This window comes from Cryptomeria japonica, chromosome 10 (genome assembly GCF_030272615.1).
Source record: "Cryptomeria japonica chromosome 10, Sugi_1.0, whole genome shotgun sequence".
Classification (NCBI taxonomy): domain Eukaryota; kingdom Viridiplantae; phylum Streptophyta; class Pinopsida; order Cupressales; family Cupressaceae; genus Cryptomeria; species Cryptomeria japonica.
The window spans coordinates 553283278-553310483 of record NC_081414.1 but is presented as its reverse complement, the minus strand read 5'-3'; positions in this window follow the sequence as shown (position 1 = coordinate 553310483).

Genomic DNA, 27206 nt, shown 5'->3' with positions numbered 1-27206 from the left:
TAGCACTCTTTCTAATAATGAGTACGCTAAGGTTCAAGATTTGAAAATAGCTTTTCATATTTTGAATAAGTTTAAGACAGTCTATGGAGGAGATCCTCATGTTAAAAAGGCTAAAGTAGACAGCTTGAGAGGAAAATATGATGAGATGAGGATGCAGGAAGGAGAAAATATAGAGCAGTATAGAAAAAGAATAAAGGATGTAGTAAACTCCATTAAAAGTGCTGGAGGAAGCTTGAAGAGGATGATGTGATTAAAAAAATCTTGAGAAACTTGGTACTACAATATTCCATAAGGTTCTCTACTATCTAGGAACTCAGATCCTTGGGAACAGTTAATATATCACTTGGCTCACTGATCGATAAGTTGACTACTTTTGAACTAAGCAACTATGACAATAGTGTACCAAAGATTAATGCTTCTTTCAAAGCTTCCATGATGCATGCACCAACAACGAGAAGAAAATAATCTGGAAGTAGTTCTACTACAAGAACCGATCATTCTCATGAAAGTGACAATCTGTTATCTGAAGAACAGGAACAAGATGAAATTGAAGCTCTATTGGCAAGAAGATTGCCAAGAGGAAAAGGAAAGTATAAATTTAAATTACCCTTAAAGTGCTTCTCCTATAATAAGATAGGTCATATTGCTTCAAGATGTCCTAACAATGATAAAGATAGGAAGGATAGTTTCAAAAGCTACAAGGACAAGAGCAAGAAGGAGAGTTCTCTTGCAGAAGAAGGAGTCACTCAGGAAGAATCAAAAGGATCTGATGGAGATGGAATTGCATTTGTGGTAGTTAAGGAAGATAACACAGAGGAAGGTGATATGGCATTGACTTCTAGTTAAAACCCATGTGGAGACTGGGTAATTGATATTGGTTGCACTCACCACATGATCGGTGACAAAAACAAATTCCTCAGCATGGAGAATTGCAATGGAGGAACTGTGAGATTTGGAAATGATGCTCCTTGTGCAGTAAAAGGTAAGGGATATATAGCCCTAAATGATAAAAAAAATTGTGAAGATGTCTATTGAGTAGAAGGGCTAAAATATAGTTCATTAAGTGTTGCACAACTTAACAATAAGGGTTACCAGTTAAAATTCAATAAAGGAATATACAAAATAAATGACAAATCAAGAAGTCTGATTGCTACCGGTAAATAGTCTAGAGGCAATTTGTTTCACCTAGACACCACCATAGGTAGTTGTCTAATGGAAAAGGTAGAAGACAATTGGCTGTGGCACAAAAGACTATGCCATGTTAACTTTGATAACATAGCAAAAGTCAGTAAGACAAAGTCTGTCAGAGGTATGCCTAATAGAGTGAAACCTGAAAATGCTATGTGTAAAGAGTGTCAACTAGGAAAGTTGACCGGGGTCTAGTTTCAGTAGCAAATCTTTTTCATCTGAAAATGTGCTAGACTTAGTTCATATAGACCTATGCGGTCCTATGAGAACCAAGAGTTTTTATGGAGACCGGTATTTTATGTTGTTTGTGGATGACTTCTCAAGAATGATGTGGGTTGTATTCTTGAAGGAAAAATCTGAAACCTTTCACATGTTTAAAGTCTTTAAGGCTAGAGTAGAGAGAGGAACTGGTAAGAATCTGAAATGTTTGAGATCAGATAGTGGAGGAGATTTCACCTCTCAAGAGTTCATGAATTATTGTGAAGAACAAGGGATTATGAGACAAATGTCTACACCTAGAATACCTCAGCAGAACTCTAGTGATACAAAAGGATATTCCACATATTTTTTGGAGAGAAGCAGTGAGCACTGTTGTATACACCTTGAACTGGATACAGGTAAAGAAAGGGAAAAATAAAATTCCCTATGAATTATGGTGTGGATACTCACCTAATGTTTGTTATTTCAAAGTATTTGGAAGCAGGTGCTATATCAAGAGCGATGAGTACTCTAGAAAATTTGATCCCAAGAGTGATGAAGGAACATTCTTAGGCTACTCCACAAAGAGTAAAGCATATCGGTGTTTGAACAAAAGGACCAACAATATTGTGGAGAGTGCAAATGTTAGAGTAGATGAGTACTCTAAGAAAATGTACATGATAGCAAGAGTGAACCAGAGGTCTATAAAGGGTTCGAGTACACTATACCAGTGGAACCTGTTGAAGAGGATCCTGTTGAAGTGGCAAATGAAGAAGCTTGTGAAGTAGAACACAACCATTAGAAGCTCCAAGAAATGAACTGGTATTAGCAAAGTATGTCTGAAAAAATCACTCTACCAAAAATATCATTGGTGACAACGATGTAGGAGTACCAACCAGAAGAAGAGAAAGAGAGAATTCCCGTATGCTCTCCATAATTGAGCCCAAAATAGAAAAGGATGCTCTAAAAGATGATGATTGGATCAAAGCCATGGAAGAAGAACTGGAGCAGATTGAGAAAAATGAAACGTGGACTCTAGTGCCTAGATCAAAAAAGAAAAATGTGATAGGCATTAAATGGGTATTTAGAAACAAAATGGATGAAACTGGTAAAGTGATAAGAAAAAAAGCAAGATTAGTTTGCAAGGGCTATACTCAGGAAGAAGGCTTGGGCTATGGAGAAACCTTCACACCGGTGGAAAAGTTGGAAGGGGTTAGAATTTTGATGGCCTATGTTGCTTACAAAAATTTCAAAGTTTACCAAATGGATGTTAAATCATCATTCTCAAATGGTGTGTTAGAGGAAGAAGTATACATAGAGCAACTAGAAGGGTTTGCATCTGAAGATGGAAGAAACATGGTATGCAGGTTGTAGAAGGCTCTATATGGGCTAAAAAAAGAACCAAGAGCTTAGTATGAGAGGCTGCACTCATATCTACTAAGCATAGGGTTCAAAAGAACCAGTGATAATAGTAACTTGTACCTGAAGACTGGAGTTGAAAGAAAACATCTAATTGCTGAGATCTTTGTAGATGACATCATCTTTGGAGGAGATGATGAGATGGGCAGAGGTTTTGTAGAATAAATGATGCAAGAATTTGAGATGTCCATGATTCGAGAGATAAAAAAATTTATTGGTCTGCAAGTCTCACAGCTAAAGAATGGCATTTTCATTAGTCAGACCAAGTACATAAGGGAAATTCTGATTTTTTTTGGAATGGAAGATTGAAAACCTATTAGAACTCCAATGGTTACAGGTTGCAAGCTCTCTAAATATGATGAGGCTCATGAAGTGAATGAGACACTTTATCAGTCCATCTTTGGTAAGTTACAGTATGCAGTACATAGTAGACCAGACATAGCACAAGTTGTTGGCTTGGTTGCCAGATTTTTTGCAAATCCGAAAGAGACTCACATGGTGGTAGTCAAGAGAATATTTAGATACCTCAAGGGGACTGATGAGTATGGTCTTTAGTATCCACGTAAGGGAGACTTCAGCTTGAGTGTCTTCACTGATTCAGATTAGGCAGGGAACATTGATGACAGAAAGAGCACTAGTGGAGGTGCATTCTTTCTTAGAGATATGATTATATCTTGGATAAGAAAGAAACAAAATTGCATATCTCAATCCACAGCTGAGGCTAAGTATGTAGCTACTACAATCAAGTGCACACAGATAGTTTGGATCAAGCAATTGTTGGAAGGTATCCAAGAAAAGGTGATTTGACTGGTAGTGATTCATTGTAACAACACCAATGCCATTGACGTATCCAAGAATCCAGTGATGCATTCCAAGACAAAGCATATAGCTATCAATTATCACTATCTAAGGGAACAAGTTCAAGAAAAGGAAGTGATATTGGAGTATATACCAACAAACGAGCAGGTGGCTGATATCTTCACCAAGCCACTATAGAATATACCTTTGAATAGCTTAGAGGTAAGTTGGGGGTGATGCCCCTACTTGGAGTAAAGTAAGCAAAAAGGGCTCTATATCAATCTAGTATGATTTCTTAAAAAAAAAAAATCTAAGACTATATTGATAAGTGTGGACTACTCTAGTTAGGGGGAGCAGTCTTGTAAGTGTATTGAATGAATCTTTTGCATTGTTGTCAAAGCGAGAGATATGGTTATATGATTATAGTGTTTGAGTATTGGTAAGTAGTGATTGAGTTGAAGTTGTTGAGACAAAGTATTACTAGTGTTAGGGGGAGATATTCACTACTCAGAGAAGAAGTAATGATCGATACAAAAATGAAGAAAGTACATGCAACTGATAAGACATATTTTAAAGTGTTGCTATCAATATTAAAGGGGGAGATTGTTGGCATTGACAAAACTGGTCAATCCAAACAACCGATATTTGAGCTAAGATTTGTCATTGATGTCTAACACTGACTGGTGAAGTGGGGTATCTCAGTAGCAAAGGTGATGACTCACACACACATGGAAACAAAATTAGAAATAGATGACCAAAGTTCAATCAGCTCAAGGGAAGACAGACTAAGCCAACTGATCTGTCACTCAGGAAGATTAGTTATTCTGATGATGATGAAGTCACAAAAGGTGACTCAAGAAAGAAGACTTGAGGTTGTATGCAAATTGGAACCTCATTGGCAAATAGGGAAAGAGACTTGATGCTATCAAAACAAACTGGAAATCAAAGGATGAACTGGTAATATAGAGTGCAGTGGTATACTGGTACACCGGTAAGGCAGAAGGAAGATAGGTGATCACCATAAATCTCAAAGTGGTGATCGGTTATTTAGTTGTGGTAGAAAAAGGTGAGTTGGTGAGCTTGTGTCTATGCTAAACTAAAATTTGGTGAAGTCAACTTCAATTATCATGTAGTCAAGCCATGATTACTTGCGGATTTTCTAGTTCACACTTAAATGACTGAACTTGACCTAGAAGTCACTATTTTGGGGGGATGTAGTGGTAGAATTAGTTGAACAATTGGCAAATTTGTTGTAGGGCACGTAGAGAAAGAGTGGGATATTTTGAATTTGAAATATTCCAAAATTTGTGACTGCTTTGGTTGAGGAAACACCTGAAGTTGATGCCAGAAAATGTATAAAGTATTTTTGAGTTCATTCAAAAATTCTTGATCGTAAAATTTGCAAAAAGCAGATCCTGTAGAAGGCAATCCAAAGTGAAAAGTAGAGTGAGGAAGTGCTAAAAAGATTTAGTAGAGAAGAGAGTGTATGAGGTAGATCAGAAGAGTGCAGAGCTGAGGGATAGAGGAATGCCAGAGTGCAGAGTCAAGGGACAGAGGACCGATAGAGTGCAGAGCCCAAGGACAAAGGACTAACATAGTGCAAAGCCAAAGGTCAAAGGACCAGTAGAGTGCAAAGCCGAAGGTACAAGAAAAAAATTGGTGTTGTGCAAAGCTGCCACAATCGGTGTGGATAGAGTATGATTCTCATTGTGATCTGATGAAGCTATCAGTAGCTAATTCAACAGATCATCCTTTTGTTGATTTCTAACTATTGCAACTGAAATCCCTTAACCGGGTGGACTTTAACAGGTCCCTTTGTAAAATCCCTTAACCGGGTGACATCTTAATTGATGTTCTTAACTCATTTAATCAGGTTACCTTTAATAGGGTAAAGGCACTAACAGGCCTTAAACAAAATCCCTTAACCGAGTGACACCTAATAGTGTCTTTTTAATCTCCTAACATGGATGGCTCCTCACTAGGCGTACTCTAGAAGAGTACAAATTTTGTGACTTCCTACTCATATAGTGGTTTTCTCCCATTTGGGTTTCCATGAGATAAATCTTGGTGTCACTATATATCTTTTCATGCATGCATATTCTTCTACAGTAATTAAGTATATTGATGAATATTAAGTAAGTGCAGATTTGAGTTAAAAGTTTTAATTGTGAAAAATTGATAAAGTGTTGATTCACCCCTCCCCTCTTAGTACCAGTTGGGACTAACACAATCCCCATTGTAATTATTTCACATACTAATTCAAAAGTATTATCTGATTGTGGGTAGGGTTTGCCACTATGGTTTTTCCCTTTACTAGCTTTTCCATGTAAAAAATATTAGTGTTGTGTGTACTATGCTTTCGTGTTTTATCTTTCATTGTGATGGTTTATTTGTGCTCTTGTTTAAGGTTTTAATATGCAATAGTTCTGATTTCTATTTACTCTCAGTATCAAATCTTTCTAACAATTGGTATCAAAGCAAGGTCCTCTCTGTAGAAGCTTAACCGCTTGAGGAGATCCAATGACAACTGCATCTAGTTCTACATTCAACCCCTACCAGAAGGAGAGTCCTATATTTGATGGTACAAATTACAAAACATGGAAGGTGTGAATGAAGATTTATCTGAGATGTCTTGGAGCTGAAGTTTGGGAGATATTGGAGAAAGGGTATATACGTCATGATCCTAATTCTGGAATACTAACACCTACTGATGAACAGAAGAGAGCTGAAAATGATATTAGAGAAAAAAAAGAATTGTTGAGTGTCGTATCTAATGAAAAGCTATGGAAAGTCATAGAGTTGGAGAATGCAAAGCAGATCTAGAAAAAGCTTGAAACTCTTTATGAAGGCGACCAAGCAGTGAAGATTAAAAAACTTGAAGGTTTCTAGGTAAGATATGAAACTTTGAAGATGGAAGAAGATGAGAAGATTAGTTCTTTCATGGATAGAGTAAATAAAATTGTTATGGGAAACAAATGTTTTAGTGGATCAATTAGTGAGGATGAGATTGTGTCAAAGGTTCTGAGAGTTCTACCTCTTGCTTATAAGATGAAGGTTACTGCAATTAATGAACTTCAGACAATGTCAAGAACCCCTGTTACCAGAGATACATTACTTGGAAAATTGACTACTTTTGAACTTGAAGAACTTGGAGATCAGAGTGCTACTAAAACTGTAACTACATTTATAGCATCTGCCTCCGGTAAGCAGAAGATAGATTGGAAGGAATTGTATATTAAAGATTTGGAGGATATTGAAAGGGAAGACAAAGAACTTGAAGAGTTGGAAGCCCTGATTGCTAGAAGAATTCTTAAAGGACCAACTGGAAGTAAGTATGAAGGAAAAGTTCCTTTTAAATGTTTTTCATGCAATAAGATTGGTCATTTTTCTTCTAGATGCCCTGAAAGAGCTGATAAGAATCATGAAAGATTTGTGAAGAGTTATAAGCCTAATCTGGAATATCAGAACAAACCTAGATTTAGAAGGAATAAGGATAAATAATTCTATTATGTTGGTGATGATGATTTTGGTATTACTGATGATGATGATGATGATGACAAACTGGTAAGTGGAACCGGTAATGGAAGCTTCGGTAAAGATTGAGTCTTTATTGCCATCAAGGATGATTCTTTGGAACCTGTCATTGAAGCAACTCATACTAAGGAGAAGGATTTAGCTGTTAAAATTGAAGAAAATGATGAATGGATCATAGATAGTGGATTCTCACATCACATGACCGATGACAAGAGAAAATTTCTATCACTACAAGAATTTGATGGTGGACTAGTCATATTTGGAGACAACAAGGCTCATAGGATCAAAGGAAAAGGAAGAATATCATTGGATGATAAGAGTGATACTGATAATTCTTATTATGTTGAAGGATTGAAGCATAATCTTTTAAGTGTAGGTCAGATGGTGGATAGAGGATTTCTTTTCCAATTCAAGGATGGAAAATGCAAGATCATCAATAGATCTGGATTGGAAATTGCTTCTGGAACCCAGACCAAAGGAAACATTTTCCATTTGAACTTCGGTGAGAAATTTTGTTTGATTTCTCAAATTGATGAAAGTTGGTTATGGCATAAGAGGATGTGTCATCTAAATTTTGATTGCATATTAAAGAGATGTTCACCATAGGCTGTCAGAGATTTGCCCAAGATTGTCAAACCTCATAATCTGGTATGTAGAGAATATCAAATGGTTAAGCAAGTTAGAAATTCTTTTAGAAGCATACATGATAAATCTAATGAAATTATTGATCTTATTCATACTAATTTGTATGGACCGACAAGGACTAAAAGTTTTCAAGGTGATAGATATTGTATGCTACTTATTGATGACTACTCTAGAATGATGTGGGTTGCATTTTTAAAAGAGAAATAAGAAGATTATGATAAATTTAGAATATTCAAAGCTATGGTTGAGACTTGACATGACTGAAGATAAAATGCTTAAGATCAAATCAAGGCAGTGAATTTACATCTGGTGAGTTCAACAACTTTTGTGAGAAGAATGGAATTAGAATACAACTTTTTGCACCTAAAACTCCACAACAGAATGGATTAATGGAAAGGAAAAATAGAACCATATTGGATGTGGTAAGGACAATGATGACTGAAGCTAAATTGTCCGATATCTATTGGAGGGAAGTTGTCAATACCATTGTATACACTTTCCATATAGTACACATAAAAGGTGATATCGGTAAGACTCCTTATGAATTATGGTTTGGTCATACTCCTACTGTTAGATATTTCAGAATTTTTGTAAGTAAATGTTGTATTAGAAGAGTTGATGCATTAGGAAAGTTTGATCCTAGAAGTGATGAAGGAATATTTTTGGGTTATTCTACTAAGAGTAAAGCATATAGATGTTATAACAAAAGATTGAATAGGATAATGGAGAGAATGAATGTTAAGGTGGATGAACAAGGTAGTAATCATATCAGATCATATGATTGTGGACCAAAAGATGAATTTATCAGACCAGAACCGGTAATGCAAGAAGATGCTCAGAGCATTGAATCAGTGACTTCGGCAACATCAGAAAATTCAATTGTGACTATTGAACAATAGAGAGAGTCGGTAAATCAATAAAATTCAAAGACTCCCAGGTATGTGAAACTAAATCATTCTGAAGATTAGATTATTGGAGATAAAAGAAAAGGTGTGATGACTAGAAGAAGGCTAGCTACTAAAGAGGTATGTTTGATTTCTCAAATTGAACCAAAATCATTTATTGAAGCCAGTAAAGATGAAAATTGGATGAAAGCAATGGAAGAAGAACTAGATCAGATAGAAAAGAATAAGACATGGGAATTAGTTCCCAGACCTAAAGATAAGAATGTTATTGGAACTAAATGGGTTTTCAGGAACAAATTGAATGAGGAAGGTCAAGTTATAAGAAACAAGGCTAGATTGGTTTGCAAAGGTTATTCACAGGAAGAAGGAGTTGATTATGGTGAGACTTTTGCTTTGGTTGCAAGAATTGAAGCAGTAAGACTATTTCTTGCCTATGTTGCACACAAGAACTACAAAGTATATCAGATGGTGTCAAATGTGCATTTCTGAAAGGAGATCTTGAGGAGGAAGTCTACATAGAGCAACCTGATGAATTTTCTTTATCAGAAGATAGGGACATGGTTTGTAGATTGAAGAAAGCTTTATATGGATTAAAATAGGCCCCTAGAGTATGGTATACTAGATTGGATAGATATCTTTCTAAGATCGGTTTTAGCAAAGGTAATGCTAACAGTAACCTATATTATAAAATTGAGCATGATGACATACTGGTTATTGAAGTCTTTGTGGATGATATCATTTTTGGAGGAGGAGAAAGCCTATGCATGAAATTAGCTGATGATATGTAAAATAAATTTGAAATGTCTATGATTGGTGAGATGAAATTTTTCTTAGGTTTGCAGATTACACAGACTGATAAAGGTATTTTCATTTGTCAAACTAAGTATGTGAAGGAATTACTTAAGAAATTTGGACTTGATAATTTTAAACCTGTCGGTACCCCTATGATAACTGGTTGCAAATTGTCAAAGGATGATGAATCTCCTAAAGTGAATCCAAGTAGATACAAATCAATGATTGGTGGATTGTTGTACTTAACTCAGACTAGACCTGAAATAATGAATGTTGTTTATATTGCTTCTAGATTTCAGTCAGATCCTAGAGGAACTCATGATATTGTTGTCAAGAGGATATTCATATATTTGGCAGGTACAACAGACCTTGGGCTATGGTATCCAAAGAATGATGATTTCAGACTATGTGCCTATATAGACTCTGATTGGGTAGGAGATGTGGATGATCAAAAGAGAACCACTGGCGGTGCATTCTTTCTTGGAAAAATATTGGTTTCATGGCTTAGTAAGAAACAATCATGTACTTCATTATCTACTACTGAAGCGAAATATGTAGCTGCTACAACCAAGTGTACTTAGATTTTATGGATGAAACAGATGTTGAAAGATATAAGGATAAGTTATGATGAGACTATTGTTTTTCATTGTGATAATACTACTGCTATTGATATGTCAATGAATCTGGTATTTCATTCCAAATCAAAACACATTTCTATTAGGTATAATATCTTGAAAGAAAAGGTTGAAGAAAAGGAAGTCAGATTGGTTTATGTGCCTACTAAGGAGCAAATTGCAGATATTCTAAAAAAACCATTTCCCAAAGATTATTTTGAATATCTCAAAGATCGGTTTGGGGTTACCAACCTTCCGAAAGAGACTTAGAGATGCAAGAATGCATCGATCCGGTAAGCTTATCAGTTATTTGTTTTATCCGAGTTGATGAGACGATGCTACTACTCAAGGGGAATAGTTAGCTATTTGGTTCAATATTTTTGGCTTGTTATCCATCATTTGTCATTGATTTCAAAGGGGGAGAGATGGTATTCTTGTGAAAAATAGTCAAATCTTTGGGTGAGATGGTTCTCATATGTTAATCAGTTAATCTTTAGGGAAATACATTTCAGATCAGCTTTTGGGAGATTATTGGCATTCCTTGGCAGTTGGATGTTTTTCACATTTAGTGTTTCCATCAATGCCAAAGGGGGAGATTGTTGGCATATGATGGATTTAGTTAAGTGTTGTCATTGATGTCAACACTGTATCCTGGTTGGATATGGTTCTGCTATCCCGGTTGGACCTATCTCAATTAGACTTGGTGTTTATCTTGGTTTTGGATTCGATTCTGATCCGGTATGATTAGATCCTTGGATGTGGTTTTGGATGCTTATTAAAGATGATTATATGCTTTCTGTATTATGTTGATTCATTTTTTTGTGCTCTGGTAACTATTGCTTGTGTTCCCGGTTGATATTTCTTAGTATCAGTTAGCTTTACCGGTTAACGATATTTGATGTTTTGATCATATGATTTTGGTCCGGCTTATGGAATCGGTTTCTATCATAATTAAGGTTCTTCTTGATCATTTCCTGAGTGTTTGGTGACTTTACATTGGCTGACGTGTTGTTATGGTGGTCCTATTTGGATCCCGTTAGACTTTCTATGTTATTGCACTGAGGTTTTCTACCGATTGGAGAAACGTAGTGTATTTTGGTCTTAATAGAATTTTTGAAGGATATAATTGTTTGGATATTTGAATTATGTCCATGCTATGTAATGTAAATCATAATATTGGTTTGATGGTACTGTGTGATGTAATTTTTGTTATTATGGTTTTTGGGTTTAGGGTTTAGCCGACCTTATCACTAAGGTTGATGATCTATATTTATAGATGACTTATTCATGTAATATGTCATATGTGGGATCGATGGTTATGTTTTCATTATCAGAGAAAGGTTTATATCCAAATAAGTGATATATCATTTGGCATAAGGATTAGGTGTTGCAGGGAAGACATCTATGCTTAACCAGAACTATATCAAGCATTAGAACATGCTACTTTCATAGTTCATTCTTTCCGGATTGTAGTCTGATGTTTTGTAAGTCAATGAGACTTATTTTTGTGATGAGAAGTGAGCTCTAAGCGGTTGTCCTGATTGCAAGTGCAATCCTCATTGTAATTATTTCACATACTACTACAGAAGTATTTTCTGATTGTGGGTAGGGTTTCCCATTGTGGTTTTTCCCTTTATCAGGTTTTCAACATAAAAAATATTGGTGTTGTGTGTACTGTGCTTTCATATTTTATCTTTCATTGTGATGGTTTCTTTGTGCTCTATTTTAAGGTTTTTGTCATGTGTCTGAAGTAGGGTACCTGTAGCTGCAACACAAACAATCAATAGATCATTACAAGCGTGGTTAGCAAATTGAAATAAAATGAAAGATAAATGATGACAAAGTGACCTATTGCCTCCTAAGAGATGCGAGTGTGGATTTTCTCTCAGATCTGGATAAGCAATCCTAGTGGCTTGACTACACCTAGATGGAGGATTTGAAATGATATAATATGCAAGCTAGATGAGATTGATTATTCTAGATTGATCCAAGAGGCTAATTAAGCTAATGATATGCATGATTAAGCTATGATGATGATGCAATTAAGCTACATGATTCAACAATTATGCTAGAAAATGGTCAAATTAAACTAGATCGAAGATGCAATTGCACATAGTAACAATGCTTAAATAATAATGAGATGAGATGTGCCTATAATAATAATACCTAAAATGATATGAGATGGGATCCTTTGTGCTCCAAAATGGGGGATATTTATAGGATTTCCAAGACTAGGGATGCAGTGGTAGGAATCAACGATCAAGATTCTGAAGATATCAAGGGTCAAATTGGAGGAGGTTGGAGAAGAGGTTGGAGAGAGGGACACTTGTCATCTTTGTGGTGACAAGTGTCAAGGAGCCTTTCTCATAAGAGGGCAAATGTCCAAGAGAGGAGACAGGTGGCCAAAGTACCATGTGTCTCGAGAGGATATCCAACCCATAGGAGATTAGGATAAGGAGGTTAGCATGTTAGGAGGCATGTGGGTAATTTGAATTTAAAAATTCAAATAATAGGAAAATTCTAATTAACTTTCAACAACTCATAAATTGATTTGTTTTAATTAATTAGGGGATTAGAAGGAATGAATTAAATGGGGGGAAGAGGATTAATAAATTCATATTAATCAATCAAAGGGGACTATTGAAATGAACCTATTAAATAAATCCTTAGATTTATTAATAAGCAAATGAATGAGGGAATTTAATCAAATTGCTAATGAATTCAATTAAATTGGGAAGGGAGATTAGTTAAATAATTGCTTATTTAATCAATTATCTTCAGACCATTTTTAGGTGTATACGTTTTCCCCTCTTTGAAGCGAGGTGTGATGATGCATTGATTCAAAAAATATTCTCATTTTGATGATGATATTGGTTCGATAGGATGCCCCAGACGTTGATTAATAAAATTGTGATATGATGATGCCCCCTTGGGAGATCAATTGAGATAATTGACCTTTAGAGTGTTTGAATCTTTGCAAAATTGATTTCCCAATTAGAAATTATTTGATTTCCCAATTAGAAATTATTTGATTTCCACAACGCTGATTGATGAAAGTGCGAGTTATTTGATCACTATGATGTGGTTCTGGATGTGATGATTGATAGTGTTTGATTGAATTGATAAGATTGATAAGATTGATGAGATTGAGATCTAGTCTGGTTTTAGGAATGATACCTCCTATATAAGACAAAGATGATCAAAGCATCTGGTTTTAGGAATGGTATATCCTATATAAGACATGATTAAAATAGCTGGGTCTAGGAAAGATACATCATGTATAAGACATGATAGGATGGATCAGATGAGCTCAATTGATAGAATTAATAAGATTGATTGGATAAAGAATTGATATTTTGTTGATATGAGGTTGAAAGAAGATTCAGTTATGCAGATGTTGGCATATTCGAGGGAGTAGCCTAAGATTTGTGTTGGGTCGAAAATATTTGGAGAGAGATGAGTCATCATTATGATTGTGTACACACCTATGATGATACATTGATGATTCATGCGATATATTTGGCTTTGGGATGAGCTTTTGTGATCCCATGCAAGAAGGAAATGCAAGCTAAATGCAAATGCAAATAAAATGAAATGTTGTGATCGGACCAGTCACTGGGTTATTGTGTTGTGTCATGATTGAGTTTTTTAAAATGTGGGAAGTGAGTGCAAACATCGATGGTATAATTAAACCATGATGACCTGAGCACTTCTTTCCTGGATTTTGATATTTCAAGTTAGCACAAGCATCAAGATATAATTGAACCAAGATGAATTGAGTGTTTCTTGCATAAAATAGACAGTATTAACCATTTTTGTACGCAAATCAGAAATTTCTTCCATGATACTCCGATGATCATGTCCTGAGAAAAATTTGCACATATTAATGATTAATTTACAGACATCATACAAGAAAAATATCATGTTCCTTCCTTGTTCCTCTAATCAAAGACATCCTATAGTCACTCAGAAATCATGATAGCAAAAATCAAGATATAAAAGTTGAACCAAAGTGTTAAAAGTGTTATCCAAAAGATATCATCCATTGAAAAGTGTGTGATGTGATTAGACTGACATGTGGTAGTTTTGATGGTTGACAATTTGATCTCGTGTTCAACGTTGGATGTGTCTCAGTTTGCACTTGACAAGAGTTTCCTAACTATTGTTCTACCTATTTGATTAAGCTCAAAACGATCAAAAATTTTGCCCCCAACTAGGTGTAGGATTTTGCCCCAAGCCTAGAAACAAACTCATTATGATATACCCAACGATCCAAACTATGGTGAGAAACCAGTTGTGATGCTTGTGTATGTGCAAAGGCTTATTATGGATATGAACAAGACCAATGGAAAATGAATGCAAGTGGAAGGATGCATGAACTAATAGATGGAAGAGCTAGCTGATAGATAGTGCATGTTGCCAGGTTTTCACCATCTATTTTTATTGCACTTTTTCTCATATTTGTTTTTTCTTTATTTTTCATTGTTTTTGTATTTTTGATTTTCCATTGTTTTTTATTTTTCTCCTTTTTCAGACATAAAACCTTTTCAGATGCATCCTATTGATGGGTTCCTCGAGCTGATCCCCATCCTGTTTTGATAGTTGATATGCTCCCGATCCAAAGACTATTGTGACCACAAATGGACCCAACTAGTTTGGTTCAAACTTCCCTTTCTTTTCTCGATCTACCTAGTTGCGTGGATTTTCCTTTAGTACTAGTTCTCAAACTTGAAATGCTCTCAGGTTGACCTTGTGATTGTAACTGTGGCACATTCTTTGTTGATATACCTTCAAATGATCAAAGGAATTTTGTCTTCGTTCATGGATCAATTCTAAATCTTGCGATCTAGATACTCATTGTTCTTCATCTGGGATAAGACCTTTTAATGATACTCGTAGTGAAGGTATCTCTACTTCTATTGGTAGTATTGCTTCCAATCCATAGATAAAAGAAAAAGCTATGGCACCTGTTGGTGTGCAGATACTGGTATGGTAGGCCCATAGAGCATGGTTCAATTGAATAAACCAATATTTTCCAACATCATTCATTGTCTTTTTGAGGATTTTTAGAATAGTTTTGTTTGATTCTTCTACTTGCCCATTCCCTTGTGGATAGTAGGGTGTGGAAAATCTATGTTGGAACTTTAATTTCTCACATATCTCTTGTACATCTTGGTTCTTGAATGGTTGCCCATTATCAGTGATAATGGTCATGGGTATGCCATAGCGACATATGATGTAGTTCAAGATAAATGTAGAAATTTGCTTTCCTATGATATTAATGAGAGGTATTGCCTCAATCCATTTTATAAAATATTTTGTAGCTATAAGGATGAATTTGTGACCATTGGATGAAGGAGGATTTATCTTTCCTACTAGATCAAGACCCCATTGGCAGAAAGGCCAAGATGTTACCAAAGCATGAGGTTCTTGTGCTGGTGCATGAATCAAATTCCCATGGATCTGACAATGTTTGCATGTTTTAGCTATCTGAAAAGAATCTCGTTCCATAGTTGGCCAATAATAGCCCAAGCGTATGAGTTTTTTTGAAAGGGTAAGACCACTTGAATGAGTACCACAAATGTCGTTATGGACTTCATTTAAGGCCTTCTCAGATTCTTCTTGCTCAAGACATATGAAAAGAGTATCATCTAGACCTCGTTTAAAAAGGGTATTTGCGACAAGAGTATAATGGGAGGATTGGTGAATTAAGTGTCTCTTTTGGTTCTTCGACAAGTTAGGAGGGAGGGTGTTATCTTTCAGGTATGTATAATTTTGGCCATAGCAGGAGGAATCATGCCCAACAAGGTGACGAATAGTTTGGGAATCAGGATAATTATGTGCAGGGTAAAACAACTCTTCCAACAGGAATTCATAACGCTCTTTATTTTCCCATGTTTTTAGTAGAGAAGCAAGTGTTGCCATGGCATTTGTTGCTTTGTTGCCATTCCTTGGAATTTGCTGAAAATTTATTTTCCTGACATCATCAACCATCTTCTTACAAGGAATTAGATTTTCATCCTTTGTTTGATAATCATCATTGATTTGATTGATGATGAGCTGAGAGTCTCCAAAGGCCTATAGATATGTAATATTCCATTCTATAGCCATTTTGATACCTATAACCAAAGCTTCATATTTTGTTGTATTGTTGGTGCATGGAAAGATTAATTTGTACGCTTTTGGAATTGTATGACCTTGTGGTGTAATAAATAGAATGTCTGCTCTTGGACTGATATTAGGGTGATGTATTATAAGATTTGGATCTAACCCTGGAATGTTTGCATATGACCAAGCAAAATTTATTTTCCATTTTTTGAAAGATTCCAAATATGTTTTCCATTTTTGTTCTATAGGGAGATTGCTAGATGGAGATCAATTGTGCTAATGGTAGTTTTCTCTGTTGGGTCTATCAGGATAGATGACCTATCTTGATAAAATTCAGGTAAGATGTCAAATCTCCCATCTTCTCACGCCTCGAGGAGGTTTTTACTATTAGATGTGTCCTTTCTTTTTACTTTTACGTTGTCTAATGTTGCTAATGAATGGTTTTCAGCATTAGACTTGATATTGTTTTCTTTATTTTCACTTTTGCGACTAGGAGATTTGGCACCCACTTGACTTGAAGATATATTAGTGGAATCTCTAGTGGGAGTTGTTGTGGGTTCAATTGTATTAAGATATAAGGATATGGCATGGTCGTTAGGAAAGGTATCAATGGTAGTATGTCTTTCATTTTCCTATTCCATAAGTTCAGGATGGATTAAGGGTAAAGGATCTTCAGGTTGAATTGTTTCAAAGATATTAGGGGTCATGATAGAGATGTCAGAGCTTTCAATATGCATTTCAATGTCTAGAATGATACTCTCATCAGAATGGACTCTCAAAAAGTATCTCCTGATTGTCCTTGGTTAAGTCCAAGTCAACCGAATGTGATCCTAATTCAAGTGGGCTAGTTCCTAACATTTTCCCTGCATACGCATGAACTACATCAACACCTGCATCTACTTCTTCCCTTTCAATTTCAAATTGCTCTTGTTTGTTTTTCCATGATAGTGAATATTCTCCATTCCCTCGATCTCTTAGCTGCATTTGTTTTTCCATACTTGACATAATTGAGGCAAGTGAATTTCCCTAAGATTATGTGCCTGAAGATGATTTCTCTCTATTATGTGGAACAATAACCTTTGGGACTGGTTTCAGCTTACTACAACACTGTAATGGATTTGAGTCTGGTGAGATCATGATTTCCTGCCCATTGTATGGAAACTTTAGGCATCTGATGATATGTTGATGGAATAGCCTGTATATCATCTATCCATGGTCTTTCCAAGAGTATGTTGTATGATAAGTCCAGGTCTAGAACTTGGCATGCTGTGTCTTTCTGCAAAGGTCCCACTCTGATGGGTAGTATCACAATTCCTTTAGAGGAATGCTCTTCTTCATCATATGCTTTGATTGTTATCATTTTCTGGGGATCAACTACATCTTCAGAGTAACCTAGAGCATGGACAAGACTCAATGAGAAAATGTTTAAGCCAACTCCCCCATCTATTAGGACACATTTAACGAGCATTCTATGAATGGGGACTTCAATTTGCAAGGGAGCATTATGGGGATGTTGCAAGGAATCAATTCTTAGATATGAAGGAGATGGGCTTTGAATAGGATCCTCTGAAATAGGTTTGATGGCAATAATGGATATCCCTTGGGAAACTTCATCCTTAGGTGAATTGTTTGGTGAGGATGCTATGGGAAGGTTCTTGCAATTTTTTAAGAGGTGTAGGAATAGATGCCTTTGGAGAGTCAATTTTCTTATGGGGGGATGAGCCATTGTTAGACATAGGTGCACAATTTTTATCTTAGAAAAATCCTTTAGGGATCTCTTTAAGAGTTGCATAAAAGAGCCACCTTTCTTTGGATATGCATTTGAATCCTTGTGAGGTTTTGACATAGTTGGATTTTGATTTTGGACTTGTTTGATTTCTTTGATATGTTGACCTGTTATGTCTTCTTCTTGTATTTTGCTTTGGTATGCCATGTTCCTATGATCTTTAGCTATTTTAAATGTTTCGATTCTCATTTCTTTGATCTTTCGTCTTTGTGCTCTAGTTAAAATGGGCATACACGTGTGTTGAATATTGTGCAAGGATTTGATTGTCTAAAAGGCATTTTGATAAGTGACCAACTGTCAATGTAGATATGATAGAGTGATATGACACAAAAAGATAATGCAAGTATTTTTGAAAGTTTGCAAGTTTTTCGATCTTCGATTTTTGGAGTGTAATGGTGATGATTTTGATAAAACCAAGTCCAATAGGAATGATATATCCTATGATGTGGGACAAGGTTATCCTAACCAAATGTTGTAGTTTCATGATAGAGGATGATAGATCCTAATGAGAAACTATGTTTTGAGTGATCAGTTTATTAAAGAGAGTGATAATGCACTTTGAGATGTTTAGATCTTGAACTTTTTGAAGGTGAATACTTGAAAATCTTGGGGGTGTCTAGCTCTAGAATCAGATTTGACAGAAGATTACTTGACCAAGTGAACTAAGAAAACAATCTAAGCACAAAATGACATATATCACATGTTTATGCTCACTGTAAATTGATCAAGGAAACATGATAGATCTGAAAAAGACATGCAAGAAGACAACTTTGGACTAATAGAGACAGAAATTCGTACGTTAGTTTACACAATCCCAAATGATAATTTAGATAGATCCATACGATAAACTAGAAATCTTGCACGACAAAGGCCTAAACTCGTACGACACTTCCCACTGAACCAAACGACAAAAGATAACAAAAAACTTCTGCTAAACTGACTCGTATGACAATTCCCACAAAACCAGATGATAAACTAGATTTTTCGAATGACAAACTAGAAAACTCGTACGACAGAGGACAAAAGAGAGACAAATTTTTTATTTTGACAAATTTTTGATCAATAAAGTTTGATGTTTTGATTTTGTTTTCCAGTTTTAGATGTCTAATTTTCTGTTTTAGGGATGAAAACACAACAAACACGTGATATGATAAGTGACCTCAAATACAACATGCTAAATCCTAAGGAAGTTGGTTGAGAGAGAAAATATTTGCTTAAAAACTTAGGTACACACCCAATAGCTAATCAGAATATGGCCGCTGAATCTCACACAATGGATTCTCAACGCCGTATTATCCGACTCATTCAATGCTTGGTCTCGTTTTACTCACTTGGATCATTCCAACAGGGTGATTACTTTTTCCCACTGTGACATGCCTACTAAAGGTACTCAAATCTCAAACATAGAAGTGCTTCAAGGGTCAGGATTTCTGATTGTCCAAATGGACAAGAGCATACTCTCCTACCTTTTAGACAACTTCTCAAGCATCGAAAACAAGATGTTCATTTACCATTAGCAAAATAATTGTGCCTAGAAAACTTAAGAATTCACAAAGTCTTGTTGATTTTCCTTTGGCAACTTGCAAAATAGATGTGTTAGTAGTCATGTTGTTTTGATGAAATGAAGCTTTGGCAAGCGTAATCTTCGACAATCCTCCTACAAAACCTAGTTAGGCTACTAGAAAAATCACAAACAGACTAGGGTTAGTATTAGTAATAGCCAAATTGAAGCATAAAAACCATAAAATGCAATCTGTTTTGAAAACACAGAAGCAGAAACTCGTACAAGTATTCTCACCTACTCGTACGAGTATTCTCACATACATGTACGAGTGCACAAAGAAACTCGTATGGTACTGTAAAGGTACTCGTACGAGATTCTGAAACAGACCTGACTAGAAACCCATGAGATTAAAGATTTGATGATGAGAGAGGCCAAGAAATTAGATTTCCTGCCCCACGGTGGGTGCCAAAATGTTGTGTGTGTGAAGTAGAGTACTTGCAGCTACAACACAAACACTCAATAGATCATTACAAGCATGGTTAGAAAATTGAAATAAAATGAAAGATAAACCATGAAAAAGTGACCTATCGTCTCCTAAGAGACGTGAGTGTGGATTTGCTCTCAGATCTAGATAAGAAATCCCAGTGACTTGACTACACCTAGACGGAGGATTTGAAATGATATGATATGCAAGCTAGATGAGATTGATTATGCTAGATTAATCCAAGAGGCTAATTAAGCTAATGATATGCATGATTAAGATATGATGATGATGCAATTAAGCTAGAGTAGAGATTGATTAAGCTACACGATTCAACAATTATGCTAGAAAATGGTCAAATTAAACTAGATCTAAGATGCAATGCCTATAGTAACAATTCTTAAATAATAATGAGATGAGATGTGACTATAATAACAATGCCTAAAATGATATGAGATGGGATCCTTTGTGCTCCAAAATGGGGGATATTTATAGGATTTCCAAGACCAGGGATGAGGTGGTAGGAATCAACGATCAAGATTGAGTCTGAATATATCAAGGGTCAAATTGGAGGAGGTTAGTGAAGAGGTTGGAGGGAGGGACACTTGTCATCTCTGTGGTGACAAGTGTCAAGGAGCCTTACTCATAAGAGGGCAAGTGTCCAAGAGAGGAGACATGTGGCCAAAGTACCATGTGTCTCAAGGAGAGGATATCCAACCATAGGAGGTTAGGATAAGGAGGTTAGCATGTTAGGAGGCATGTGGGTAATTTGAATTTAAAAATTCAAATAATAGGAAAATGCTAATTAACTTTCAACAACTCATAAATTGATTCATTTTAATTAATTAGGGGATTAGAAGGAATGAATTAAATGGGGGGAGGAGGATTAATAAATTCATATTAATTAATCAAAGGGGACTATTGAAATGAACCTATTAAATAAATCCTTAGATTTATTAATAAGAAGATGAATGAGGGAATTTAATCAGATTGCTAATGAATTCAATTAAATTGGGAAGAGGGTTTAGTTAAATAATTTCTTATTTAATTAATTATCTTCAGACCATTTTTAGGTGTATACATTTTTAATATGCAATAGTTCTTATTTTTGTTAGTAAACTAATTCACCCCCTCCCCCTCTCAGTTTACTCCCGGTATCAAATCTATCTAACAGTAAGTGTCTTGTTGGGCCTTTATACTTTGGGGAGAGCACCCTTGTTTTGCTCCTACTCTAATAAAGAATATGTTGCACATTATTTAGATATTACCTATTCTTTAAAAAAAATTGTTCTACTCTCCTCAACTACATCAAAATGTCACTACTTTTAGACTTTACAACATGCAACCATTAATATTCTTCTTCGGTTACTAGGCCAAAACAATAGTAGTTCTTTTGTCTATTAAATGATTTTAAATATATTTAAAACTAGAATAAATTTATAATTTCAAATATAAATTTGGCATAATAAAATTATTTTGATCTATAAATGAATAATTATATATAAAATCAATTGATAATAATATCCATGGAAGAGGGTTGTGATACATACAAACATATATACAAATATGTATTTTCTTCGATAATATATATACATGTTGTGGAGTAGGGAATTAGGCAAAAACATCATAACATCAATAAGCCAACCACAAATCATAAAATTTCATGAAATATCACCCTAATACAATCAACATAAGTATGAAAATGAAATAATTAAAGAAAATGCAAACCAACACAAGCACTTCTTCCATTCCCTTCCAGTCATTTTCTTTCTCCTCCAAATGTATGTGGATCTAACCTACAAAGAAAGTGTATTGAAAGCAAGATGATAGCAAGATGATAGCAAAGTGAATTAAAATTGACAGCATAAGGATACTCTAAGTGTGGTTAAAAAACCAATGAGACAAGGGCTCAATTTATAGAGGAAAAGTCTCCAAAATGATGTGAGAAAATCAAAGAAAATGGAAGAGGCAACTTGATTCAAAAAAGGCATGATTAAGGGACAAATTATGACAAATGCTATGTCAAATTCATGACAAGTTGCTATGCCAAGAAATGACAAATTGCTATGTCAATTTATGACATATTGAGGAGAAAATTTTGCTTCTCAATTATGACAATTGAGCACAAAAAGGGGAGCCAAATTAGTAGATAAATTAGAGGAGAAAATTAGGAGAGAAACATGCAAGAAAAATAAATAATTTCTCATTTGTTAATTTCTCTCAAAAAATGACAATTTGCCAATAAATAAATAATATTTAATTGTGACACAAGGCAAAGGGTAAATGAATAAATTCATTTAACCTAAGAAAGGATGTTAGAAGGATTTATTGATTAAAGAATCACAAAACCCTAAGGAAGAGACAAGAAATGAGATAGGTCAAAATAATGCCATGATGTAATTAATGCGATAAATGAATGATAATGATCATGATCAAAGAGATAATTGATAAAGATTTGACATTGATTGAATTGATAGAGATTGATGACGAATCGATCAAAAATGACAAAGAAGATTCGCGACCTATAAGTGATGATTGATAAAGGATCGATCATGAATCGATCAAGATTGACAAGGATTGATGATTGATTGAGATCGATGACAAATCAATCAAGGATTAACAAGAGTTGCTTCGATAAGGATTGATAACGATGATTGAAAATGATGCAATGGGATCCAAATTGATTAATAACTGATTAAAAGAGAATTGCTATTGAAAATGATAATGATTGAAGACAAACCCTATTTGACACTAAATAGGGTTAAAATGATGTCTAATTGATATGAAAGGTTGATCACAACCATAGATTAAGCATTAGGAATGACATTGATAGGACCTAATTCAAATTTGAGAAAATCGAATCAAATAGAAAAAAATGTAGAAGAATGACACAAAGCCAACAAATGATAAAGATTAAATGTGCAACATAGAGGAAGTGTTATTGAATGTGAAAACCCTAAAAGAAGGTAATAGAGACATGTTAAAGTATGACACTGCAAGCATTGACCATTTTTACATGCCTACATTTTGCCTCTCTTCGAGACAATGCGATTGTGAGCATTGTTTCAAAGAAAAATCAAGAATAATGCCTCAGACAAAAATAAGTTATAATAATGCCCCCTTGATAAATTGGCTAGAAAAATCCAAAAAAGAGGCCAATCGATCGACAATGACGACATGAATCCATTGGTTCAAACAGAATGAAAATCGGAGGTCAAATGCAACAAATACAAGCATTACAAGGTTAATATGACCATGGCCAACACAACAAGGAGAAGGTGCATGTCCATCTAGGTACATCAAAAGGCTATAAAAGGAGGTGAGAGGGGTGAATATGGCTCATTTTACTCTCTAATTTGGTGGATTTGAAGCTCTAGAGCTAAGGAGACTAATTCAAGATGGTGAGCATTCTAGTGGAGGAGCACCTTGGGCAACGTGTACATAGCTTCAGATGATCGAAGGGCTCAAGAGCATAGGTGAGTAACTCAAAGACCCATGTGTCAATTTTGGTTGATTGCATGCTTATCTAGGACATTAGGGGACCTGTCCGGGGAGGGGAAGAGATAATTTCATATGTGCATGCACAAAATGCACACTTGCATGTTGTCTTTTGTGTAGGTGCCTAGGGGAAACTGCGTAGGTGCTGAGGGTAGGCAATCTGGCAAGTTAGTTAGGTAGATTGTTGACCAATGGGGACATGGGGGGTCCTAGGGCATAGACGGACTAAATAGGATAGGTTAGGGTAGAAATGCATGCCATTTGCGATTGAAAATGTGAAATACAAAAGTTAGGAAAAAACCCTAAAATTGATTGACATATGCCCCATTTGGATGCAGATGTGTTAGCATCCATTGATAACATGTGAGAGAAAACCAAACTGCTTAGACTTACAACATCAACTGAGAACTCATGAGAGAGACACCTTGTCAGTTTTATGACTACACTACATTACTTATATGCCCAAGATTAGGGGCAACATAGGACTCATCACTACATTAGAAGAGCAGTGACATTTAGAGACGTCATCATTTCATCTCCTGGCCAACGAGGCAAGAGTGACACTAGAGGATGTATGGTGCGTCCTCCAGATTCTAATACATGGAGAGAGAGCCATTTATGATCCTATGACAGGGAGAGACACTCTATATAGACTGTTTGAGTGTGGACCTTATTAGGACCTCTAAAATTTGCTAAATTTTGAGGTCCCATGTCGAGAAATTTACTTGTAGCACTCAGAGACTCCCCTGCAAAATCTTGCCCAACTAGCTCACTTTGGAGAGCTATGTTTTGAAGCCCGTTAGTTATCATGTAAAATGCCTTTGGAGAAGTATTGAGCACTTAGCAGAGATGGCATAGGTCATCTTGTAGCCTCCCGTGGTAAGATTTGACAATTTTTTCAAGTACTCAGTTTGAGGAGTCCATGAAGGTTCATTGTGTGTGCATTTCCAGATAAGCCTAAGTAGCCTACTTTGGAGGCTTGCATCTTGCACTCAGTTGATTATCATGATGAACTGCTTGTTCCCTTGTGTTCTCTGCAACTTTTTGTGCCCCCTCGTCTGCTCTTAGATTCCTATGATCTCGTTTGACATGTTTTCCTAGCCCAAATCATTTGCAATTTGTCAATTTATGCACTTTATATAGTGAAATGCTTTTCAACAAAGCTCACTTTGAGTGTTTATAACTTGTGTCCAGATGATTATTTTATCAAACCAAATGGTTCTTGTGATTCCCTGTAACTAAATGAGCTTGCATGAAAGGTTCTAGACCCTCATGACATCATTTGCTATTTTTTCAAAATGGATTTGAAACAGACTTTGGAGAGGGTTTTGATAGATGACAGTGGAGAAACAACTGAGTAGTCAACTTTGAGGTTTAAAATATTCCAACCCAGGAAGAGTTAAGAGAATCTGATTTGCAAAATTGTTCCAAATATATCAAATTGCATCCTAGTCAGTTGCCATGGCCTCATGGGGTCATTTGATCAGTTTTTGAAGGCAATTTACAGAGGCTCCTAACTAAATTTGGCATCCTGAAAAAGTTGCAAAATTTCAAAAATGAAAAAATGTCACAGGTCTTGGTATGGTCTCAAAAGTCTCCATTTTCAATCTCGTCAAATTCTGAGTTTGTTTCATGTATTATTTTAAAGTTTGCATTTTATCACTGCTAGCCACCACAGGTCAATTTACAAAGGAAGTACCTTAAATTTGAGAATTGCTCAAAATCCGACAAAAAACATGTTTTATTTTAATTATCATGACCGCTTGCAAATTTTCGTGGCTCCAGGATGCTAGGTTGGCCCACAGTGAAATTCCCCCAAAATGGCCATAGGAGAAATTAATTTTTTTTTTATTTCTCTATAATTCAGTGCAAATTTTAAAAGCATTTTTTAATGCTTTTAAATTAAGGAATTACATTCCAATTTGTGAAAAATAATGAGAGAACCAAAATATAGGCAATGATGTAAATGGGGCTTTATAAAGTATGTATTTTACCTGCTATCCCGCAGGCCAAACAAGAAAAAACTCTAATTTTGGAGGGAAGACGGGGTGAAGTGACAAAATGGTTTGGTGTGCCCGCATTCCCACAAAAGAATTTAGGGCAAACCAAAATTGGTTGCAGGTGCGCAGGAAGGTATTCTCAGTACCATAGAAAATGTGGAAATTGTTGCCCGAATGCTTCCTAAAGGTGTATCTCAGAGAAACGCCATGGTTTGTAGTTTATGCATTGAATAGGCTTTGGAAACTTCTGCAAAAGTTGTGTCCATGATTTTCCATCTCTTCCTTGCTTGAGCGATGCCTTGGAGAGGGTATCAACATTGGTCATAGCAGAATGTAAAGAAAATTATCTACTCCGCCTCCACCAATATGGGAACATTTGGAAAGGTGTAGACAGACATCAATGCATAAAGGAGGCATGTGAACTGTTTATTGCGGGATATTTTCATTAGAGGTTGATGTTTGCAGAGTGGTTGCCTATGTGCCGGGGTGGTGTAATTTTAACAAATATTGCAAAGATGTAAACTAAAGAGTTTTTACATTTAAAGGGTTAAATGGAAGTACGAGAGAAGATAATAATGTGGGTAACGAGTATGGAATTCTATATTGGAAAAGATTCAATCTGAAAAAAAATTTCTTACCCCCATAATGAAATGTTAAAGGTAAGTATCTTCAATCAAAGAAATAAATTGCAAAACAATAATATTCTCACCTACAGGTGAAAGTTTTTTATTTACAAAAAATGAAGGTCAAGTGAAATATTCCACCTATGCATTAAAGGGGAAAGTGAAATATGTCAATTAAATATTCTTGTCCAATATGAAAATAATTTCCCAAAGGGATATGCTATAGTAACTTTTCACTTTGAGGTGAAAAGTGTTTTCACAAAAGAAAGTAAAGACAAAAGGGGAGAACAAAACCAATTTGGTAGCAAATGGAATGAAAGAGAGAGCCAAAGTGTAGCTGGGCAAATATTTTTGTTAAGAGAAAATATTTCACAGGAGGAGGTAATGAATAGTTGAAAAGGACAAAGCTTAATATTGTTGGCAATTGGAGGAATTGATTATGTGTTGCATTAATGTTTTGTCATTGATGGCAACACCGACTATTTTTAATGTTTACCGATTTCTAGTATGTTCCGGTAGAGCGGTTGGATTATGATATTGATCCGATATGCTCTGGTATGCTTTGGTTTGTGGAATTGGTTTAAATCTGTCATTCATGCTATTCAGATGTGTATCACGATTAGTTGGTTCGAGATTTGATCACTCAGGAGCTATCATTTGTTCTAGTAACCCTTTTGGTCATCGGTAAGGGTTTTACCGGTAGAGATTTGTTGAAGATCTTTTGATGCACGTGATAAGTAGTGTTGATCTGGCTTCTAGATGGCTTTCAAGATGTTGTTGGTTATCTTGTTCATGTTCCCATTGATCGATGGTGTTGGATTTGGGTCCAGACCTAATGCTATCTTATTCGGCTAGGTTGTGGACCGGTTTATGTAACGTGTTGGTGGATGATCCCGATGTGTTACCGGTTGGGTTTATTGATTGGATTATGTTGTTTCGGTCTTAGACTGACTTGGTTGATCATTGGATTGAGGGTTTATGTTATGAATTTATTGTATTATCTTTTAGGTGGCCGACCTAATTGTTTAGGTCCCGGGTTGGTATAAATATGACGTAAGATCTCTTTGTAGATCATGGGATAAAGATTATGGGATTATCTGTGTGCGAATAAGG